Raw genomic sequence first — 25,172 nt, forward strand, 5'->3', positions numbered from 1 at the left:
ATTTTTGCCACTTTGCTGGGAATGAGATAAAACTTGAGGGTTGTCATAATTTGTACTTATTTTAATTGAAATTCTAAATCATCATTCATGTAGTTTTTAATAGTTGACAATGTTATTATATTGAATTTTTTATTATTTATTATTGTTATAAAGTTATTTATTCATAATCTTTGACCCTTTGTCCATCTGTAGATAATTGTTAGTCTTAAATAGCTTTGCTAATACCAAGGGTATGCTGAAGTTAAATTGTTAAATTTTCTACATGAGTATTTACACTTCAGAAATGGCAAATGCTGCAGATTAGGGCTTGACTTACTGTTTTATTGATAAAAGACTTAAGAAAAGTGATAGAGACATTAATAAGACAGATTTAACTTAAAAGCATGTCCTGGGTAAGTTTGTTATATTTTTATTATTGGTAGTTTTTTATTTATAAATTTATTTATTACTATCATATAATATATATTATATTATATATGATTATAATATATAATATAAATATTATTATTTATAAGTTATTTATAATTTATAAGTTATTAAACACATACCCAGTATTATCATAACCAGTATTAAGTTATTAATTCCTTACAACTCCAGCTATTATAAAAATAACGTGAGTATATAGGATATTCTTGGAATATCCTATATCTCTTAAATGAGGATTTGCTGAGCCTTTTTCAGAACTCCTCATTCATTTTTGGTGTCTATCTTTCACCCACATCTCTCCTGGAGCTTCAACAAACTGTAATATGAGCAGTAGTCACACCCTGGTAAAACTTGGTTTGACAGACTGGTTAAACCAGGTTGAGGGTAACCAATGGACCTCAACCTATTGGTGAGTTATGGCATGTCTACCCCAAGAATGTGAAGATTTCCCCTGATTGAATGAGTATATGAAAACAATTTGCTGCAATGGTCATAAGGGACGATGAAGCAAGCAATAGGGAGCACTTAGAGCTTGATCAGACATTGAAGACAAGGTCATCCATTGCATCCCAGGATATTCCATTGGATTTTGTGACTCTGAAACAGAGAATGAGGCTGACAACTTTGTGCGTCTCTGCCTCACTTAAATCCAGTTCACCCAAGTCAAGGCATCACCTAAGATATCAATGGTCTATTTCAAAAATGAAAGACAAAACAACAACATTTTATGCAATACTTTTTTTTTGAAGTTGACCAAGTAGACTCTTATAATACTAGTTAATTTTATCCCAAAGCTTTGCCATTTCATCAAGTTGAAACGATTTCCTCTTCAGCAATTTCTTTCATCACTTGGTTGTGATTTCTACACTGAGACAAAGTTACAAAAGATACCTAATTATGTTCTCTTCTGATTTTTTTCATGGTATAATTAATATTCAGGTCAGTTGTCTAGTTTGAGTTTATTGTGGTTTACTATGCTGATCTGACAAATTTCTTTCCAATTTTTCTGGTGTAAAGGGAGTTCTTTTCCCCAAATAATTTATGCTCTTGAGTTTTCCAAACAGTTGGCTAGCACACTTTTTTATAATTCTTCCTATCTTAGTCTATTACATTATCTACTTTTCTATTTTTTAACCAGTACAAAAGAGCTTTAATAATTATTGTTTTGTAACATAATTTGACATCTTGAAAGTACCACTTCTGTACACTTCAATGTTATATGAAGATGTATTCTGATGGAAGTGGAAATCTTCAACATAAAGAAGATCCACTCACTTCCAATTGATCAATGATGGACAGAAACAACTACACCCAGAGAAGGAACATTGGGAAGTGAATGTAAATTGTTAGCACTACTGTCTATCTACCCAGGTTACTTATACCTTCGGAATCTAATACTTAACATGCAACAAGAAAATTGGATTTACACACATATATTGTATCTAGGTTATATTGTAACACATGTAAAATGTATGGGATTACCTGTCATCGGGGGAAGGGAGTAGAGGGAGGGAGTGAATAATTTGGAAAAATGAATACAAGGGATAATATTATAAAAAAAAATTTAAAAAGATAACTACTTGATAGCTTCACTGATAAATAGCAAAGAATCTATATACTAATATATATGCATATATACATATATATATATAGTAATTTGAGTAATACTATTTTTATTATATTGGTGTTCTTTAGCCAGAAACACTAAAGATCCCTACAGTTGTTTGTCATATTTCAATTGTCTTAATATCTTTTTAAATTAGGAACCATTATTTTTCCCTCTCTCTGAGAGGAAACGAAATCATACCCTTATAACAAATAAGCAATTAAGCAAAACAAATTCTTACTTGCCATATTCAAAAATGTCTTAATCTTCATGAACTAAGAGGCACAGTGGATAGAGCACTGAACTTAGAGGTTCAAATCCAGTCTCAGATTCATTTAAAAAAAAAATAGACCAGAGTTCTATAAATAAATCATCCAGTCATCTGAAAAAAAAAATTGTGTTTCTTTTTTACCTATACTTAGTCTTTCAATTTCCTTTTTCTTGTCTTATTGTTCTATCTAGTTCTATCACTATATCAAATTGTAGAGGTGACAGTGGACATCCTAATCTTATAAGAAAGAACTCTAATTTATCCCAATTTCATATTATGCTGTCTCTTGGTTTTTGATAGGCACCATTTTATTTATAGGTCTTTTTATTTCTTTATTTTCTAGTATGTCTTTTCTAAAACAACTTAGTGTCTCCCCATCCCCACATTTCCTTATACATTCTGCATACATGTGTTAACATGTTATTTTTTTCATTGGAATGTAACATCATAAATAGATTTTACTCAGCACAAATTTCAACACTCTCAAAAAATTTTTGTTGTTGCTTTTCGGGCATTTCAATTGTGTCTGACTGTGACCCCATTTTGGGGTTTTCTTGACAAAGATACTGAAGTGGTTTGCCATTTCTTTCTCCAGATCATTTTACAAATGAAGAAACAGAGGCAAACAGAGTGGTGACTTCCCCAGGGCTCAGATAGTAAGGTAGGATTTGAACTCAGGTCTTCCTGAATCCAGGCTTAGCAAATCACTTGTAACCATATATTGAAAATCTCTGCTGCGGATAATGAGACCTACTTCTTTTCCCTGTAGTTGTCTGTCTCTTTCCATCTGCTAAACTGACATTAAAATCCTTGCCACAAAGATATCATTAACTGATATTTCAAAAAACTCTAATGTTCTTGGAAGAAAAGACCTACCAAAAAAATCTCTCTTGTACCCCTGCTGTGGATATTATGGATTGGGCAGCATCGGATGTCCACTCTGTAGTCAGTTACGGGATCATCATCTAAGAGACTTGTACCAGCATTTAGAGTGACCTGGATTGCTGAGTTTCACTTAGATAGATGACAGATATTTAAATAGATTTGTGACCTACAGACACCAGTCTCTTCTGAGAGAAGGGGGATTGGGATAAACGCCACTTTCCCTGGTTGTTCCAAAAGGAAGGAAAGCATTAGCTTACTCTTGGTCTGCCTAGTTTCTTCCGGGGGAAAAGCTTAGTACACAGCAGATGATCATTAGTAACAAATAAACATTCATCAAGTCAAAATTATTCTAATTAGGGAGATCACTAATCTCCTACATTCAGGAGTACAGGAACTATTTGACCCAGAAATAAGATGAAACCTCAACTTAAATCAAAAAAAGGAGAGAATGATCTCACCAAAGAAGTCCATTCTCATCAGTCTGGGGAAGATGCTGGACGTGGAATACTAACTTTCCCCACATATTTATAGTTCTAAAGTCCCTGATTTGCTTCTTCTCTGTCTCTCCCTATTTTTGTCTATAAGTGTGTGTGTGTGTATTTATACATACATATATAATATATATAAATCTGTCTCTGTGTGTGTCTCTTCTCTCCCTCTCTCTCCTCCTCTCTCTCTCTCTCTCTCTCTCTCTCTCTCTCTCTCTCTCTCTCTCTCTCTCTCTCTCTCTCTCTCTCTCTCTCTCTCTCTATATATATATATATATATATATATATATATATATATATATATATATATATATAAATATATATAATGTCTCTGTCTTTCTCTGTGTGTCTCTGTCTGTTTTTCTGTGTCTGTCTGTCTCTCTTTTTTTCTCTCTTTCTGTATGTCTCTGTCTCTGTCTTTCTGTGTCTGTTTATCTCTCTGTGTTCTGTCTCTCTGTTTTTCTCTTCTCTCCAAAGTCTTTTCACCAATTCAAAATGATATTTCTTTACATGTACTCAGCACACAAATCAGAGGACTTGAGGAAACCAGCCTAACCTGCCTAGGTTGAAGCTAGGGCTACATATAAATTAGCAGAACCTGAGTGTCACATTCCAAATCAAACTCCAGAGAATATTATGTCAATGCGGTATTTAGCTTCTACAAGGCAGCTTTTTTATGAGCCTGTTTTCTTCACTTAAAGCTCTCCAACTTTTCACACAGACAAGTATGGGGGAGGGAAATTTGTCTTTTCTGCCTTCTTTTCTCTTTCTCTCCTTTTCTTTTTCCCTCTCTATTTTGCTCTTTCCTTTTATTTCTTATTCCCTTCTTTACCTCCTTTCCTTTCTTCATTTTTTCTTTCCCTACCTTTCTTAACCTTCTTCCTGTTTTCTTTTTATTTTCTCTTTCTTTCCTTCTTCCTTCTCTCTCTTTTCCCCCTTCATTCCTTTCTTTCTTTTTTCCTTTCCTTCTTTTCTTCCTTCCTTTCTCTCTTTTTTTTTATAATCCAGTATCTGTCTGGAGTCACCAAATTCTCCAGAGACACCAAGCATTCTGGATTTGCTAAAAGATTCTATCACACTTCTTACCCAGAGATAACAGAGTTGATTGAATCCCAGGGGGAGGGGGACTTTGCACATGCCTTTGTGCAGCAGACCTGCCAAATATTACTATTCCAGCTCTTAAACCTATGCCAGACTGTTAATATCTTAATGCTTATTCAAGTGTCAGGGAGTGCTGGCAGATGTCAGAATAAATGGGAGGCTGTCAATAAGGAAATTACTTACCATTCACCGGGTGATTGTGGCAGTCTGTCAGGTAGCATTTGGGAGGATGTCAAAATGAAAAAGAAAAAGGGAGAAGAAGAAAAAAGGATGGTCACAAATGGCATTGGAGGGAGTATTTTTTGGCCTTAATTGTCTGGGTGCTTTATTTTTATTATGTTTTTTATTTTAAGGGCTAGCCTCTAGCTATACCAGCAAGAACTAAAAAAGAAAAAGAGTACTATTTCTCTAAGCCTGGAAGGTATAACCTCTGAATTACTGGAATCATCTCTATTTGACACAAAAACAGAAATACTTTGTTCTCCTTTGCACAGGCAACAGGAATCAGACTCACTGGGAATGAATGGTTTTCCTTATAGAGTATAAAAATTCTCATAATGGAAATTCTTGAGAAGATACATAATGTGATATAATACGTAATATAATATAAAATGTGCAGTAATGTCTATATAATACATATAAATTAAACTATCGACTTTTATTTCAAGATGTAGTCTTTTTTTCCATAGGGGAATCTTAAGATATGAGACTTGGAGTAAATAAAGAACACTATTGATTCTTGATAATCTTTGCATGTGTTCTATACATGTGGAATATGGGAATATAAAGAATATGATTTCTAGAGAGGGGGAAAGACCTTTAAAATATCCTTCCTTAAGTTTCTCTCAGCTCTAACACTAGACACAGAGACAAAAAATATTTATAGCAGCATTTTTTTCCTTTTTTATTAATTTTATAATTACACTTTTTTTGATAGTATATATGCATGAGTAATTTTTTATAACATTATCCCTTGTATTCATTTTTCCAGATTTTCCCCTCCCTCCCTCTACTCCTTCCCCTAGATGACAGGCAATCCCATACATTTTACATGTGTTACAGTATAACCTAGATATAATATATGTGTGTAAATCCAATTTTCTTGTTGCACGTTAAGTATTGGATTCCGTAGGTATATAGCAGCATTTTTTTCTTGTCTCATAAAATTGGAAGCAAAGCAAGTTCCCATTTAAAGGGGAATAATTGAACAAATAATTGAATTATTTAGGGAAATAAAATGGAATATTATCACATCATAAGAAATGACAAAGACAGAATCAAAGAAACTGGAAAGACTTGGATGAATTGACAAAGTGTCTCAAGCAGATCAAAATCACTGATACAATAACTACTCCATTGGAAAGGAAAGTGTGATCAATGCAGTAGCCCATCCTGCCTCCAGAAAACCAGTCAACGTTGAATCATGCTTCCCTATCTCTTGGCGAAGATACAATTGTCTAGAGACATTGAAGGCCTGAACTAAAATAGTGGACGAGTGAGTAAAGATAAGTGGTTAGATTTAAGAGATGCGGAGGGGATAGAAATGGCAAGACTTGACAATTAATTAGATATGTAGGGTCAAAGAGAGTGAGGAGATAAAGACTGAGATTATGAACTAGGGAGACTGGAAGAATGATGATGTCTTCGGCAGAAATAAGGAAGTTTGATAGAAAAGCATAATTGAAAGGAAAGATCATGTTCTGGATAGGCTGAGCTTGAGATCCTTCTGTCATATCCAGTTAGAAGTGCCCAATGGGAATTTTATGATAGAGAGCTGGAAGTTGGGAGAAAAATCTGGAGATAATTATCTGTAAAGAGATGGTAAATATATAAGAACTGACGAGTGAGATAGTGCCAAAAATGAATGTATAGAGAAAGAAGAGGAAAAAAGATAGAATCTTGGGGTATATTCAGTGAGGTGGGATATGTGAAGAATGAGTCAGCAAAGTAGACTGAAGAGTTAGACCGTTAGATAGATAACAGGAGAATCAGGAAAGAATAATATCATGAAAACTCAGGGGAAAAGTGGTCAGCAGTCAAAAAAGTAAAGAGATCAAGAAGGATGAGAACTGAGAAAAAACTTCAGATTTACCAATTAAAACATGGAGAGAATGACTTAAGTTGAAAGACAACGTCAGAGCCAGATTGCCAATGGTTGAGGATTATGAGGAAAAAGTTATGAAGACAGTAATTATAAACCAAATACAGACAACTTCTTCAAGAAATTTGGCCCAGAAAGGACAATCAATTACTTGAGGATATTTTTTTAGGTTGGGAGAGAGTTGACTTGGAAGAGAGTAGGGCAGATTGGAGGAGACTGAAGATAAGAGAAAAGGGATTGTTAAGGAGATAACTTGTTGGAGGAGAGTTGGGATGGAGGAATATCACATCAAAGGGAAGGACTTCATCATTATCAAAGATTGGAGAAAAAGAGGAGAGAAAGGTTTTGTCAAAGGGTTTTGAGATGAAGAGAAACAGAAAAGAGAGCATTACTGTCAAATAACTGATTTTCTCAGTAAAATAGGAGTCAAAATGCTAAACTAAGAGAGGAAGGGAAAGGGAATTGGAGAATGCTTGAGAAGAGAAGAGGTTTGGAACAGCTTCTATGGAGAATAGGATAGGAAATGATTGAAGAAGGTAAGCAAACAGCTTATCTTTTTGCAATGAAGTCCCAGTTGAGATGAGATAACATAAATTTGTAATTCAGCTTGGTTTCATAATTCCCTCCAGCTCCTTTCTGCAACATGTGGAAAATTCAGACGTTTCCGTTCTAGTTCTAGTTGGGGTAGCTAAGTAGTGCACCAAATAGAGTGCCAGACCTAGAGTCAGGAAGACTTAACTTCATGAGTTCAAATCTAACTTCAGACAATTACTGTCTGTGTGACTGGGCAGGTCACTTAATTTCATTTATCTTGGAGAAGGGAATGGCAAACCACTCCAGTATCTTCACTTAAGAAAACCCCAAATAGATTCACAGAGAGTCGAATTGAAAAATGACCCAACAATTAAAAGTTCATTCCTCTGTGACTACTTATGGGACTTCTTTGGCCTTTGAGAGGGAGGGAGGGAGGGAGAGAGAGAGAGAGAAAGAGAGAGAGAGAGAGAGAGAGAGAGAGAGAGAGAGAGAGAGAGAGAGAGAGAGAGAGAGAGAGAGAGAGAGAGAGAGAGAGAGAGAGAGAGAGATTTGTGCTGTGGTTCCTTTCAGCTCTAAATTGAAGTTGCCATGATTTGGAAGAGAGAAGTTTCATGTTAGCTGTATTTATAAGAAAATGGATAATTAGATTTGTCTTTTTTGACTCGAGGTTTTAACTAGGAAAATACCAGTAGAAGTTGCAAAGAATTTCATCAAAATTCTATAGTAATTAAAACCTTCCTAACCATTTGAGGTATCCCAAAGTGGAAGAAGCTGCCTCTAAAGGTAATAAATTCCTTCTCATTGGAGGCCTTCCAACAGAGACTGTATCAGCACTTGTCAGGTTTGTCACTGTGAGGATCCCTTCTATATACTAAATGATTCAGAGCTTTTTTCCACCTCTCAAATTCTATGATTCTGTAAATTCTATGGGCCTGTTTGTTAAAATTCCAGAGAAGAAGAAATGACTAATAATAGACTGAATAAATATTTTTGAATTGATTTCCTAAAGAATAAATAACACAGAAAGAATTTCACACACACACACACACACACACACACACACACACACACACACACACACAAACACTGTGGCTCCCTATTATCTCCAGAATCAAATATAAAAATAAAATCATGTTTAATATTCAAGGACCCCTTTCTACCTTTCTAGTCTTCTAACCCCTTGCTGCTTTCCTAAACACACACACACACACACACACACACACACACACACACACACACACATGTACTTGTTGGTCCAGTGACAATGGTCTCCTTGCTGTTTCTACTCAGATGAGACATTCCATCTTGACTCCAGACATTTTCACTGGCTGTACCTCGTGCCTGGAATTCTCTCCCATCAAAAACACCATCATGATCAGTGTCTCAAGGGTTAAAGCTAGTTAGGATTAACAGAGGATAAAGGCTAAAACCCAGACTTTGACTATGGTGACAGATTTCTCTTCTTCTGATCTCTCCTCGTCTTCCTAAACAAAAAGGTATTGAATTCTAGGGTAGCTTTGCCTTGGGTCGGTGGACAAGAATGTGTTTATTTTCTCATCAGCATAACAACTCAGAGAGCAGTTAATCTGCCAGCTGGGTATCTCAAAGGTGCTATGTATTTCTGTATTTCTGTAATAGCTAACACTAGGGAGTTAAATACTTTGACAGGGGGGAAGCTGGATTGCCTTTTGAAAGATCCTTCTGCATCTTTGAAGTTTTCTCTCCATGAAAACATAAGCAATTATTTCTGGGATTAATACAGACTGGAATTCACCCACCTGTCCTATAGGTTCTTCCTAGAGATTGTTTGTTTGACAGGGAAGAGTAAATAAGTTTCTTAAAAGACTACAAAAAGAATTTGCTTCTTATTCCTCATTAAATTGAAGAAATTGGAGAAGCTGCATGGATCCAGAAAATACAGATTCAAATTCCCTTTCTGATCCTTTCTTGCAGTGCAGATTTTCTGGGAGTCTTTGTTTTCAGTTTTTTATTTATTTTATTTTTAATTTGTGGAATAAAACAAGCATTTCCTTAACAGTATAATTTTTTAAAAGATGACTGCACATGAAGCTGCAAATCTTTTATGTACAATTTGTTATTCCTTTTAAATATATAATCAAATTAGGTGATTTTTTTTTCTTTTTTAAAGAGTCTTTTAACCATTTAGCCATTTTTGGCCTGAGTTTCTCATATGTAAAATGAGGAAGTTGGAGTAGATGATCCCTAAGGTACCTTCCAGCCCAAAATTTATGATGATAATTTCCTGAGATTGAATCTCTGCATTGATTTTTTAATACTTTGCTGGAGATTTTAAATACCTAGAACTGGAGATTCACATACCAGAGAAGATCACTACAAGAAAGGAAACAGAAGAGAGAAAGGAAAAAGGAAAAAGAAATAAATTTTTAAAATACTAGAATAATGACAAATGTTTCCACTGCACACCAACAATTCCATGTCTGAACTCCTGGAAATCACCTAGGGAGTTCAAAAAATTCTTCAAAAAGTTTTAGAATTATAGAATCATAGCTGGAGAGTTCTTTTTTCCCCCTCTTCTTGATTATTGTGACAAACATTTCTTGTACTGATTTACTTAATTCTGATTTCTCTGCTCATTTTTATTGTTGTCATTCAGTCCTTATAGGCATGACTTCATTCAGGGTTTTCTTGGTAAAGAACCTAGAAAATTTTGCCATTTCTTTCAGCTCACTTTATAAATGAGAAAATTAAGGTAAAGAGGGTTTAAATGATAGGCCATGGGTCACAGAACTAATGTTTAAAGCTGGATTTGAACTCAGGAAGATGACTCTTTCTGACTTCAGGTTCAGCACTCTATCACTGTGCCACGTAACTGTCTGTTTTTACAATTTACTATTATAATGATAGGCCATATATTCTTCTTACTTTTAAATTTTTTATTGATAGCTTTTGTTTTTATATTCTTTATATTTCCCATTCTCTTTCTCTCATCCAGAAAGATATTCCTTGCAACAGAGAATTTAAAAAGAGAGAAGAGAAGACAATTTTCTTCTTTCCTTTCTCTCTTTGGTGTAGAGACTTAGTAATGATATCATGAGGTCAAAAGATATGCACTGTTAAATAGCTTTTTGGATATAATCCCAACCAAATTGCTTTGCAGAATGGTTGGAGTAGTTCACAGCTCTACCAACAGTGTATTAATATGCCTATTTTCTCACAACCCCTCCAGCACGTAATTTTCTATTTTTGTCAACTTTGACAATCTCACGAGTAAAATCTGAGTTGTTTTAATTTGCATATCCACTGATTTGCATATGTCTGATAATTGGTGATTTATGGCATTTTTAACATGATTACGGGTAGCTTAGATTGCTTTTTCCTCTGAACATGCCTATTCATGTAATTTGATTGATCATTTGTCAATTAAGAAATAGCTTATGAATTTGAATCAATTCCCTCTAAATCTTAGAGATGAGAGTTTTGTATATGAAGAAAACTTTCCACAAAGATTTGATCCAATTTAGCTATTTCTCTTCTAAGTTTATTGGAATTTGTTTTGTTTGTGCAGAAACATTTTTTATTATGTAATCAAAATCACCCATTTTACTTTCTTTGATCCTTTTTATCCCTTGTTTAGTCATAAACTCTTCTCCTATTCATAGATCTGACAAGTAATTTTTCCTTGCTCTATTAATTTTTTATGATGTCACCCTTTCATCTTTCTTAGTTGACATTTGTTTTATTTAGGGCTAATCTCTTCCTTAAAATGTTCTCCTTCTCCTTTCCCCGTTTTTTTTTTTTTTTCTCTCCCCTTCCTCTTCTGTTTTCCTATTTAGTAAAAGGTATTTCTGAGAGGGTATATGTGTATACATATACATACATGCATACATACATACTATATATAGATTTTCCTCCTTTTACCAGTTCAGATGGCAATGAAACCCTAGTGTGAACTTCTCTTACCATGTCCTCATTGTTTGTGTAATCTTCTTGTGCACCCCAATTATGTGAGATAACTTACTCCTTTTCTTCCTGTTTTCCTCTTCCCTCCCTTTTCATTCTTCTTTTAAAGTCATCAAAATGTAACAAAACCACTCCCAGTCCTTCCATCTAATTAGATTCACTCACTGACACTTAATAATAGTGTTTTGAAGGGACACGTGTATCATTTCTTCATATTAGAATGCAAACAGGTTATCCTTTAGTCCCTTGTAATTCTTAACTCATGTTTTATCTTTTTATGTTTTTCTTGACTCCTGTATTTATATTTCAAAGTTTCTACTCAGCTCTTTTCATCTGCTAAGAAATATTTTGTATTTTCTTTTCTGTTTTTTTATTCTTATAATTTTGTTTTAGAATTTCTTGTTGCCTCATGGAGTCACATTATTTTCTATTTGATCCATTCTAGTTTTCAGGGATTTTGCTTCTTAGATGAAGTTTTGTACTTCTTATTCCAAGCTATTAATTCCTCTTCCAATTTTTCTTCCACAGATCATTTTTTCCTCTAGTGCTCTTATTTAACTCTTCATTAATTCAATTCACTCTTTTTTTAAGGCTTTCCCTTAAATTTGTGCCCAATTATGCTCCTCTTTGAGGGGAGGAAAATGGGGGAAGGAACTCCTCTGTACTTTTTTTTCTGCCATTCCATCATCTTATATATATATATATATATATACACACATGTATGTGTGTGTGTTTCAATTTTATTTATCTGTCTGTTATATCTGTCCAAAATTAAGGAATATTAAAGCTTCCAACTATCATTATGTTTCTATATAGATCTCATGGAAATTTATGATTACATTAATTTTTTCTTTATGAATTTAATTAATTTGGTCTTTATGAGTTTAACATTAATATCAGTTTGTTGTCTATGGCCTCTTTCACCATAACATCTATTTCTTTTTAAAATTTCATTATGAATTTTTAAAATTTTCTTTGTCTGAGGGTATGATGCAACTCTTGCATCTCTGGATTTACCTGCCGCATAACAAGTTTTTCCTAGTCCTTTAATTTTTTTTTTTTTTGCATTATTCTACTGTTAATGTAATTGCCTTAGATATCTAAAACTTTTTATATCTCTGTTGTTGCTGTTGTGGTTCAGTCATTTTTCAGTTGTGATGTACTCTTTTTGACCTTATTTGTGATTTTCTTGGCAAAGATACTGAAGTAGTTTGCCATTTCCTTCTCCAACTCATTTTACAGATGATAAATTGAAGAAAAAAGAGTTAAGTGACTTGCTCAGAGCTACACAGCTAATAGGTGTCTGAGGATGGATTTGAACTCCTGACTCCAGGCCTGGAGTTCTACCCACTATGCCATCTAGTTGCCCTTTCCATCTCTAACAACCTATAATTTGAGGTGCCTTTTGCAGGCATCAAAAGTGTTTTATATTATGTTTATTCATAATGTTATGGTTAATTGACTATACAGACATTCTGGCTGTATAGCAGAAATAGCAATTGCCCATATGGCAAAATGAAAATCTTATTAACTGAACAGGTTTAAAAGTTCAGGCATTCAGACACATACCGCACTATAATTTAATTTAAGGAAATGATCCATTTTAAAAAGCTTACATCTCAACTTCAATTCTTTGTCATGAGGGCATGAAGGATCAGAGAGGAGGGGTGGAAATGGTGGAAGAAATTTCCTCTTGAAGCAGTTTGTTCTACTTTAAGATAGATTTGATTTTTAAAAGAATCTCTCCTGCACATCAAGTCATCCACTGATTCTAGTTCTACTCTCTGGAATGAATAGAAAAAAAATTTCCTCTTTCAGAAGCTAAGGATTAAATCATGGATTTTACTGAGAAATACAAGTCTCAGATGAAGAATGTCCCTCTATCAATGCAAGTTAGCACCTTATCTCCAACTTATGGTCCTAGAAGTTAAGTTCTTGCCTGGGTCATATAGTCCATGTCAAAATCAAGATTTGAATTCAGGTCTTTCCAGTTACCACATAACAGCTCTTTGTATACATAAAAATAACTATTGTGTCTTCCCTAAGTCTTTTATCAATTGAAGAAGGAAATAACAAACCACTCAAGTATTTTTGCCAAGAAAACCCCAAAGGTGCTCATGAAAAGTCAAACATGAATAAAAAGATTCAACAACAATAAAAAAGTTTTTTTTCTTTTCTTCTCTAGGACAAATATCCCCAGATACTTCTACTGAATCTCAAAGGACATGAAGTCAAGAACCTTCACCATTAAGGTGAATCCTCCTGATTAAGATGATAACCTTAATGGCTTCAGGACCTCTTTACCCTCTTAAAAATTGAGGATCCCAAAGACCTTTCATTTATATAGATTATATATATATATATATATATATATATATATATATATATATATATAGATAGATAGATAGATAGATAGATAGATAGATAGATAGATAGATATGTATATATATAAATATTTGTCATAGTAGAAATGAATGTCTTAAACTACTGTCCCTATTTCAAGAAATAAAGTATTTGAAGGCCTGTTATGTAGAAGGACCAACCATTGTTTTGCTTAGTCCCAGGGAGTAGAACTAGAAATCTGAACATGGAAAAGAAGCCAGTTTAGACTTGATGATGTCAGGGAAAACAATGAGAGCTGACCCAAAGGGATATGGGATGCTTGAAAAGGTAGTATTCTTTATCTCTCAGGAGGTCTTCAAACAAAGGCTGAGTGGACATTGAATAATGTGTATTGGCTAGTCTAAACAATTGTTCCAACTCTCAATTTCTATGAAATCTCTTTGGTGGTTTCATTTTTGGGAAAAGCATTTAATAGAAACTAAATGGCATCCAAATATTTCAAGCGAATTCACATTTTCAAATTACTTAAATCATAGATGAACTTCATTAAAATGGGAATAAACTGGTTAGGCATTTGCACAAACAAAAATCCTACTTACAGAACACAGAATTAGGGAAAAAATATTGATACCCTATTCTTTAGGAAATAAACTAGCCATGATCATTAAGATCAAGAAAAACTGGCCTTGTTGGCACATACTTTAAATTGGGAGTGATTGTCAATGACATATTCTGATAAAATATTCAGGACTCATAAGTATATACTAAACAAGTCATTGCTTAATTTCTAAATGTCAGGTCTTTCAAAAGAAGTATGAGGGGAAATTACTAGGAAGAGAAATTCAATGAAGCAAAAATTTTTTATTTAGTATTGATTGCCTTTTTTTCAATGTGCTGAAGATTTACAAATAAATTCCAGCCAAACACAAATTTACCTTTCTGTGCATTGATATAATAAACAGTTTTCGCATATTTTAAGGTCATTCCCAAACTCTTTGTCATTACAAAAAATTCAACTGGCACAATCAGTACAAATGTTTTGAATGCCATTTTGATGTTGGCAAGGGTATTTACCTCTCATCCTCGGTCCTCTTCCATAGGCTTTATCTGAATATGGTGAGCAATAATTTTTGCCAAATCCAAACATAAAAGGTCATCTCACAGAAAGGGCACCATCATATTAATGCAAATTATTGTGATTGATATATTGTCCTCGAATGCAAAGTCAGTGTGTCTGTGAATACAAATGCAGAGCTCCTAGATTTTTCAGGGGATATATGAAAACCCAAGAGACTGTTCACATTTTTAAAAAGTTGCCTTATTTTAAACTGGGGAAAACAAAATTCCACAGAAACAAAAACAGTGACACAAAATTACATGGATGCATGGAATGCACTTCCTGAGGTTGCCTTATAGTCTGTTCATCTCCTCAATGAGTCTGCCTAATGATTTCAAACAGATGGGCTTTAGTTCACTCCCAAGGTTTTAATATTGCCAAGATTATGGGCAGGAGGACATAGCCATTATCATTAAAGATATCATTTGTAATTTATACTTTTATATCATATTATATTTTAAATTATATTTATATTATATTCATTTATATTTATACTTTAAGATTTTCAAAGTGCTTTATAAATACTATCTCTTTCACTACTCATATCAATGGCTGGGAGAGAGTTACTATCATAATTCCCATTTCATAGATAAGGAAACTGAGAATGAGAATGTTTGCGGGACTTGCCTAAGATTACACAACTAGATAATAGCTGAGGCTGTGTTCAAATCCTACCTTAGATATTTTTCAGCTGGACGACCTTGTACAAGTTTTTTTAGCACCTACTTCATTTGATCATGATGATCAAATGAGACAATATTTGTAAGTGCTGTTTGCTAGTCTTAAAAACACTGTATAAATACTAGATATTATCACAGAAATTCTTTAAAATTTATTTTAAGGATGCAGATTTCAGTAATGTACTCTATTCTTTAACTAAATGTTCCTAATTCAGTTATCACAAAATATAGGTAATTTAGTGTGTCTATAAAAGACATGCCCTTGGAGTCATTCAATCCAAACAAAATATTCAGATATTAAATATTTAATTTTCCTTATGACTTCTGTAAAACTAAATTTCTAATAACTCCTGATCTGTATTGCTGAAATGCCTCCTCATCCATCATTCAGTATCTATGAGCTGTATTGCTGAAATGCCTCCTCATCCATCATTCAGTATCTATGAGCTATACTTTGGGAAAATCAATACTGCCCTTAGAGAACTTACATTCTACTTCTCATTTGTCATCATTATCATCATAAAAAATATTTTTAAGCACCATTTTATGTGTGACATCATGATGGCTTCATAACCAAATGAATTCAATGGACCTCATCAAATGCTACCAAAGGAATAAAAGCACTGAATTTATCATCAGAGGTTGGAATCATGGCTTTGCCATATAAACCACTGGGGTGACCTTGTCATATGATCATTTAAATTTCAATAAACATCAGTTTCTACATCTACAAAATTAGAAGAATGGATTTGCTAAGGTACCTTAATGGGTTAGGGAATGGTCTTGTAATTCCATTGATACAAAGAACACTTTATGAGGAAATTTCCTTTACCAAAGCAGATTAGCACTTTGTCTTGCAATTTATCTCCTTAGAGAGTTGCTTAGAGCATAGAGAGGAGAAGTGACTTTCCCAGATTCACTTAGTCTTTATGTGTTGGAGACCCAAGCTCCAAAGCCAAGCAGTTAGTCCAATCCATTTTCCTTTCTCTTTGTAAGGTACTTTACAATTCTGAATCTATGATCCCATTATGTCTTTCTTTAACAATCTCATTATTTAACATTGTGATTTAGCTCTCCAAGATCACATTTGCATCTGACAAAAGCCTGGCTTTTGGCAGGACTTTGAAACCCCTTTTCACCTGTCTCATCATAATGACTCTTGAATCCAATTTTCCAAATTACCTCCTTTTGTTATGGCTTGCTATACTTACTTTGATGACTGATTCATCTCAGAGATTTACTATTCAATAGATACTCTGTAGTCATTAAATGTCAAAAGAAATCTCCTAAAACAAGTTGGAACTACCCTATCCCTTAGTGGCAGCATGAGGAAATAGCTCAATAGAGTGAGTTGGTATTACCCAATATTACCTTTTGTGTTTTTCCTATTTTTGTAATAACCAGAGATTTTTGGCAAATTTTAGTAGGGAGTTGGGGAGAGCCCCTCAGGAATAAGGTGCTCCCTAAATCACTATATTCTTTTTCTAAAAGTCCTTCCTGTAATTCATCATTTAAGCCTCTTAATTTTTATTTCATGCTTGCTGGAGGATAGCAGGTGACCACAATATGATGTATCACATGAAAACTTGTCAGTCCTTTGGAGAAAAATTCATGGACTTCCCCACACTTTCCCACGATATAACATTGATATCTTCACTCAGCAGATATGAAGAGCTTGTCCTAGGTGTTAGGGACATTCAAAGATCATGACTGAGAAGTGGCTGGGGGTCCTACCCAAACTGAATTTACAATTCGATTTTCTTTTGAAGTTGCAGATCAGTTAACAACAAAAAAGATAGTAATTCTGTGAGTGGTCATTTTGGAATTTATTAATATTTAATTCAAGTGAGCAAGTAGTTATTAAATGCTAGGCCTAGTGCTAAGTAGCTTGAGGAACTAAAGATAAATATGACAGTGCATACTGTCATTCATTGATGAAAAAAACAGGCAGAATATTATAAATTCATAGAAAGGGTACAAGTTGTTACAAGAGTTCAGAAGAAGAAGGGATTACTTCTGGCTGGGGCTTGGGGGATAAAGAACGACTTCACCTGAGCTTTGAATGATGGAAAGGATTTTAAAAGCTTGGGGAAAAAATATGCAATCTTAATTCTCTTAAATTATGACTCTGTAGTCTCATACTAAGCCTCAGAGCTCATTTAAAAAAGAAACATGCTAAACTGGAACATAGTTCTATAGTATGAATAATATTAATATCTATAAATTTTAAATGCTATATTTTCAGGAAGGAAATGAACATTTATTATAAATTCTTAAGGAAGGAACAAGCATTTGTTAAGTGCCTACTATGTGCCAGGTACCAAGCTAAGTGCTTTACTATTATTTCATTTGATACTCTCAATAATCCTGGGAGATAGGTGCTGTTGAGAAAATTGAGGTGGACAGAAGTTAAGTAATTTGCTTAGATATAGCATTGTGAATGTCGTAGGTGAGATTGAAGGAATGAGCCATAAGCCAATCTATGTCTGGGAAGTCTTTTATACTGCTCTATTTAAATACAAAATAAGTTTGTGTGTGCACCTGGAGGGTCCATGTGTGTGCACAATTGGAAGTAGGGTTCACATCTTTAAAGGAAACCTTTCTTGACCCCTCTTTATTTCCTTTTTTTTGGGATTATGGCTTGCTTTGCATATATTTGTTTGCCCTAGATTGTGAGCTTTTTGAGGACAGGGACTGTTTTTTGCCTCTTTTTGTATCACTAGCTCTCCTCTATAACAGGAGCTGGAGAAGCCAATAGCAAACCACTCCAGTCTTCAATATTTATTGAATATGAATGAATTACTTTCTGGGAGGCTACTTGCAGGATGATGCACAGTTAAGTAAAAGACTATTCCACAATAATATATAGAAAATTAAGTGACTCTATAACCCGTAACTTTCATTTACATTTATATTACATAAGGTTCATAACATTCAATCACATTATCACATTCACCTTTAAAAGTCAGAAAATACTTTATGCTTTTGTTTTAAAAGATACTCTGGCATCTTAAATAAATGTTAGAGATATGGTTTTATAACCTTAGTTATAAAGTAATGATCTAGTCTGAGGCTGGAATTGAGTAGAGGTCAGAAGTCTTTAGTTGCAGTCTGAATTGACCCACTTTACTGGCCTGTGGGAAGAGTTCTCTCTTCATAAAGTGGAGATAAAAATATATCATCTTTTTTTTTTTCTGTTCTTTCTGCCTCACAGCAATATTATAAAAACAAATGAAAGAATAAATGTCCACATGCTTGGAACTACAAAGGCAGCCAGCTAAGTAGTATAGTGCATAAAGGGCTGGACTTGAAATTTGAAAAACTTAAACTCTAATCCCAACTCTGAAACTTATTTACTATATGACCTTGGCCAAATTACACAATCTTTGCTAAACTCAGTTTCCTTAGTCTGCAAAATAAGCATGCTAATAGTAGTGTGTTCCTCACAGGGTTGAGCATCAAATGAGTCATAAAATGCTGGCTCTCATTATTACTTAGCAAAATTACCAACATTTCCATCTGTGGAAAAACAAAGTTACATAAATTAATTCTTCCCTGAGCTTTTCAGAAATTTCTATAGGAATTCAATGACCTATATAGATCTATTTTTAAAATACAGGCTTTAGAGAAATATAGAAGAGCAAGTTACTTTAAATGAAGTCATAAAGAGTGATGATGAAATCTTTATCAGACAATAAACATTTATTAAGCATCTACACAATGCCAAGCATTGTTTATATAAAATAGAACACATACTGCATTATTATAGGGTATTTTTATTCTTTTGTTTAATAAAAATTGATACTGAAATTGAAGGAAGGAGGCAGCTAGGTAGCATCATGGATAAAGAGCTGCCCCTTAAATCAGAAAAATCTGAGTTCAAATGATGCCTCTAGTTACTTGTGATCCTGGCAAATCACTTACCCTATCTGCCTCAGTTTCCTCATTTGTTAAATGAGCTGGAGAAAGAAATAGCAAGCCACTCCAGTATCTTTGCCAAGAAAATCCCAGATGGAGTCATAGTCAGACAAGACTGAACTACTGAAATTAATGTTTGTTCTAATGTACTACCCTAAATTTATAAAATTCTTCTTTGATGAATGACAAAACACAATCCCTAAACTATTTCCTACATCTCAAGAGATCCCAGGGACCTACAGGAATGTAATTTTTATTAACTTTTTATTTCAACAAGATCTATAAGCAAACTTTCCATATTTGTGTTTAAAATTGTGTCTGGCCAAGTTTTAGTTAGTACTCTTTTGTCTGAATTTAGTAAACCTGTCTTTTATAGATTTAAGTGGTTAGGTCAGTCAAATTATAAGAGAAAAAAAAAGAATTGAAAGGAGTATGATTAAAAAAATTTAGAATTCTTTCTAAAACAAGTTATAGATTCGAAGAATTCCAAAACTGAAACAGCTTTTAGAGGAATTTTTCAATTTACAAGGGAGGAAATTATAGCCTGTAGAAGAGGAGTAGCTTAACAGGGGCAACAGTGGATAGAGCTCCAGACCTGGAGTCAGGAAGCCCACAGTTAAAATGTGAGACTTGGACACTTACTGGGTGTGATCCTGAACAAGTCAATTAATCCTGTTTACCTCAGTCTTTTGTAAAATGAGAAGAAAGAAATGGTTTTTCTGTATCATGCACCCCTTTAGCAATCTGCTCAATCCTATGGACCCCTTCTTAGAAAAAAAATTTTAAATAATTGATAGAAATGCTACATTTCAGATAGAGGTCAAAGAAAAAGAAGTATGGTATTCTTTTCCCCAAAGTTCACGAGGCCACATTGTGGGTAAGGTTTGTCCTCTCTGAACCCTCTCCATCAAGGTTAAGTAATTCAGGATTAGAGAGTCGCAGAATGAGAACTAGACAGAACATTTGAAGGCTAATTCATCAACATTTTTTGTTTAATTGTATTTCAGCCATATTCAACAGTTATGGGATTTTCTTGGCAAAGATACTAGGTTCACCATTTCATTCTCAACTCATTTTAACTGATGAAAAACAGTCAAACAGAATTGAGTGATTTGCCTAGAGTCACAGAGTTAGTAAGCATCTGAAATCAGATTTGAATTTAGGAAGATGAGCCTTCCTGGCATTCTATCCACTGGGCCACCCAGCTGCCCTCAATTCTATTTTACAGATGAGGAATTTGAGACTTAAAGCAGTGAAATGTTCAAGGTCACACATGTAGCAAATGGTGGAGCTATGATTTGAATATCGATCCATTAACTTAAATATAGCGATTTCTTCACCTACCTCCCAGGACTGTTTGGAGGCTCAGATGAGAAAATATTTGGCTTGGCATAGTGCCTGGCACATAGTAGGTGCTTAAGAAATGCTTGGCCTGGTCTGTGCTGTTCCTTCCCCTTTCCTTTTCTACACTTCTATACTCCTTGTGTAAGTTTATTTTAGTAGTGAGACCAAACCTAGAAGCCCAGCCTTCTGACTCACCCCTGTTCTCTTTCTAAGACACTACTACCTTCCAAACGGACACTTTCCAGGTTATCTAGGCTTAGGAAAAGATGTGCTCAGATCTGAATAGCAATTGAACTACCTCATATGTTAGTTTTGGCTTAAATTGTGATATTGATTTAAGTTATTTAGTGACTTATTTATTGACTTAGTGACCTGAAAGAAGCTATAGTGTTCTCTCCCTCCTCCAGAAAAGGGGGAGGAGAGAAAAAAGAAAAAGAAAAAAGAGTGAGAGAAGCCAAGAAATAGAGATCTTTAAATTGGTAAAGATAATAGGAAGTTTAGATTGGGGAATTTAGAGACAAATTAAAACTGGGCAAAATCTAAACTATCCTTATCCATACAGCAGAGGTCATTTTACACAGATGGTCAAGTAAGACCTACTAAGTGCAAGGCTCTAGGGATACAGATCAAAACATTTCTCAGAGAAGAGACAATTTTATATTGCTAAATATTCACAAAATAAATTCAAGATGAGTATTCTCTATAGAGAGCTGACATTGTAATTGATGGGGGAAACTGCTTTCAAGTCTGACCCCTGACACCCCTGCCTGTGTACCAGGCAAATCTTAGGACTATAACCTGCAGAGCAGGTGCCAACCTACATCGGTAGACAGCTGTTTCCTTATTGGGAGCTCTCCATAACAATGAAGTCACAGGTAAGGCCAAAATATAAAAAATAAAAGGGTCCGTTTCTCTGCCCCATTTTCCTTTCATTTATTCTTCATTTTAAGATTACGTTTGGAGTGGAAATAGCCCTTAAAGACCACCTACTTCACTCTTCTCTCATTCATAAATCAATCATAAGCAATTCAAGCCTATTAGGTACCAGGAATTGTGATAAGATTCTGAGAAGCTGAGGAAAGTAAGACCTAGGGAAGAAGTCTAGAACAAAGACTCTTCCCAAATGGGAAAAGTAATTTGAAAACGATCAGAGTGCTAATCGTCGTCTTTCATGTTCGTCTTCTAATTTAGAAGAGTGGTCTTTTTAGAAGTAGGGTTTTGCTTTTGTTTCTGAATGGTTTACAGAATGCAACCTTTCCGAGCTCTTAAGATCAAAGTATTATTAGCCATTAAAAGAGGAACTAAATCCGAAATCCTCTCCCCCAAACACACACACACACACACACACACACACACACACACACACACACACACACACACACTTATTTATTTTTTTATTTATTATTTATTATTGATTGATTGATTGATTGATTGATTTTTTAATTTATTTTGCTTTTTCGTTTGGAAAAGTACGAGTAAAGTAACTACATGGGGCCATAAGAAATGATGAAATGGACAATTTCAGAGGAAGGCCTTTATAAAATGATGCAAAGGGAAGTGAGCAAAACCGGAACAATTTTATACCGTGATAAAAATTGATGTATTGATGAGTAAAATTTTGAAACACTTTAGAATACTATCAATGCAAAAGAATGACGGGGAAATACGCCACTCCCCTCCTGACAGAGAAGTGATGAATTTAAAGAATGCAAAAAAGGTCATACATTTTTGGACACGGCTTATAGGGAAATCTGTTTTGCCAGACTATTTAAATACTTATCGTGGTTTATTATAAAATTATTGTTTGTTGGGGGGTAGGGGATATTGCGAGGGGCAGATTTATTTTTTTTAACTTGTTAAAAAAATCAATTAAAAAAGGAAAAAGTTACAGGCAAAGCTACCCTTTGGTTCCAAATTATGCTACTAGATACTGCATTACTCGTCTAGCAGGTCAGCTCGGAGAGTCTATACTCCTTTTCGGGTACACCCAGGCCAGCAACAACAGCCCGAGGCAGGTATATGGAAGAGGAAGTGCACACCTCCAGCAGCAAACCCGGCAGAAGAGGAGGTGCTTTCGGGACGCCGCAGCGGTCCAGCCCAGCCCTCAGCACCCCGGATGGAGCCCAGTCTCCCCGTCCGCTCCAAAGCGGGGCCGGGCAGCAGGCAGAAGGTTTAGGGGGTGGTGTGTGTTAGGGAGACGCTCCCTCCATTGGCTCGGCTCCGTCGAGGGGCGTGGAGGGGCGGAGGGAGCCGCGGACCTACCGGAAAGGGGGGGCGGGGTGCGCGCTCGGACTCCGCGGGGCTGGTGGACAGTCTGGCATCTGGCTCTTGGCCGCTCTCGGCGCGTCCGCCTCCGCGCATTGTTCTCGGGATCGGGGGCTCCGAGTGTCTGCGGCTAACCCTCACCGGGTGTCCGGGACCCGGTCCCTGTGGCGGTCATTCCCGGGGGAGAAGCGAAAGCAAGGACAGCCTGGGCTTCCGTGCTCCCTGCGCCCCGGCGGCCGGAGCGAATGGAGGGGCTTTGGGACCAGCTCCCTAAGATTACGGTCGCTTGACACTGCAGCCTGGGATTGAAACGGAGCAGCAGTGGCTCGAGAAAGGCGGAACGGAGAAGTAAACTGGTTTCTGCCTGGCGGAGAGCGTCACGCCCCCTCCCCCTAAGAAAATCCCACTCTAAAAAGAGCGCGCAGACTGCGGCGCGGGCTGCTCCTAGTGGGAAGGACTGAGGCATCTGCTCACCTGGCCTTTAAGGTTAGTTCAACTAGATTTGCTTTATTTCCCATCCCAACAGGTGCCAAGTGCTGCTGGCCTCGACCTAATAGGCAGAAAGCCGCTTTCGGGGGTCTCCCACTCTGATCTTCCGTCCTGCCCCACTTTGATAGACCGTCCCCCTTGGGTCCCCGGGACATCTGCACTGTTTTTGTTTCTGTTTTGGCACGACCTTCCCCTCCTCTCCCCCCTCCTCTCCCGCCCTCAGCGCAGCTGCCCACCTCTCTCCCTTCTTTCTCTTTGGTGGGTGGTTGTTTAGGTCCGGTTGCGGAAGACTCAAAGTGCCATTATCTGGCAGGACAAACAACAATGAAGATGGATAGGTAGTCCCGGAGAACCTTGGGAATTGGGGAGCTTCCACTCTGGCTAGTGCTCTGCCCAGGAATTAACTATATGGTCGATTGTTGGTGTTCGTTTTTGAATTCGGGTCGGGGGAGCAACCGATTTAGGGTGTCCACCTCTGACTATAACCCAGAATGGGCGTCTCAGGTGTCATGTGCCCCTAAGATGCCTCATAGTTCGGAGATCTGGAAAGGATCTCAGAGACCGGCTAGTTCTCCCCAACTCCGCCCCCCCCCAACACTCCTTACCCTTACACACACACACACACACACACACACACACACACACACACACACACAAGGTAACTCAATTCCTCAACCAAGGTCACCCAGGTAATAAACATTCTAGGTAGAACTAGAGCCAAGGTCATTCCTTTTAAACTCCAGAGCTAGCGCTCCTGCCACTGTGCCACACCAACTCCTATGTGCCTGCTGAAGAGTGGCCCGAATGCTAGTAGAAATCTGACTTAACTGTGCAAGCAAAGTAAACAATGGCTGGTACCAAACAGAGGTGAGGAATGAAGCCCAGGAACACATGGGGGATTCTTCCAAACTCTAAGCCCTAAGCTGGGTGAGTTCAGGTGAACTGCAACTCTGCCCTTCTTTTTTAAAAAGTCATTTCCACTAGATGCTCTTAAGTGCTGGAAGCAGGTCTCGAGAGTCCGAAGGAGAGGGCAGGGAGCTGAGTCATGCACTTACTACTCCTTATGTGTAACATGCCCATCTCCACGGACTCCACTGGCACCTGCACTAAACAGTGTACACATGTACTTACGTGCTCTGTATGTCTGTTCTGTGGAGTCCTAGTTTCCAAGGAGCTTATCTCGTGTGTGTACATAGAGATTCAGTGCTGGATGGGATGTAAAGTATGTGTGACCAGGGTGTTAAAAGGAAAGAAGTGGGGGGATGCTATTGTGTTCACCTTTGGATGGTGATATGTTAGATACATTATCAACAAGCAATTTTTCCTACCTCCACAAAAATAGTGCTTAGAGCAAAGCATGTGATGATCACATTTGTTCAGAAGCTAGGGGAAGTTAGACTGTGGTGCTATTTGTGTTCAGAGAAACAGGAAATATTCTCAATTGACAAATAAAAATATCGGAGAAAATGATTGTCATGATTTGGGAGGAAAATGACAAGCAAAAATGTGATTTACAAGTTCATGGAATCATAGAGTTGGAAGAGAGTCCAGAGGGTCACCCTGTGTATGAATTCCTTGGATATCCTGAACCACTTAGAGGCTAGGTTCTCCCTCTCTGAACCCCTACCTTAGAGGCAGCCTATTCATTACTGGAAAGTTCTA

General features: G+C 36.1%; 1 protein-coding gene across 1 annotated transcript in view; it reads left to right on the forward strand.

Moving 5' to 3' along the window:
* The first annotated feature begins 23,047 nt into the window (after nucleotides 1-23,047).
* The window catches only part of RASGEF1B (RasGEF domain family member 1B), a 39,478-nt gene continuing 37,353 nt past the window's right edge, over nucleotides 23,048-25,172 (forward strand). Inside the window, exon 1 of the mRNA XM_074275226.1 lies at nucleotides 23,048-23,507. The gene's annotated coding sequence lies outside the window, so the exon portion shown is untranslated. The remainder of the gene's footprint in view (nucleotides 23,508-25,172) is intronic.

Source organism: Sminthopsis crassicaudata, chromosome 6, assembly GCF_048593235.1.
Source record: "Sminthopsis crassicaudata isolate SCR6 chromosome 6, ASM4859323v1, whole genome shotgun sequence".
NCBI classification, from domain to species: Eukaryota; Metazoa; Chordata; class Mammalia; order Dasyuromorphia; family Dasyuridae; genus Sminthopsis; species Sminthopsis crassicaudata.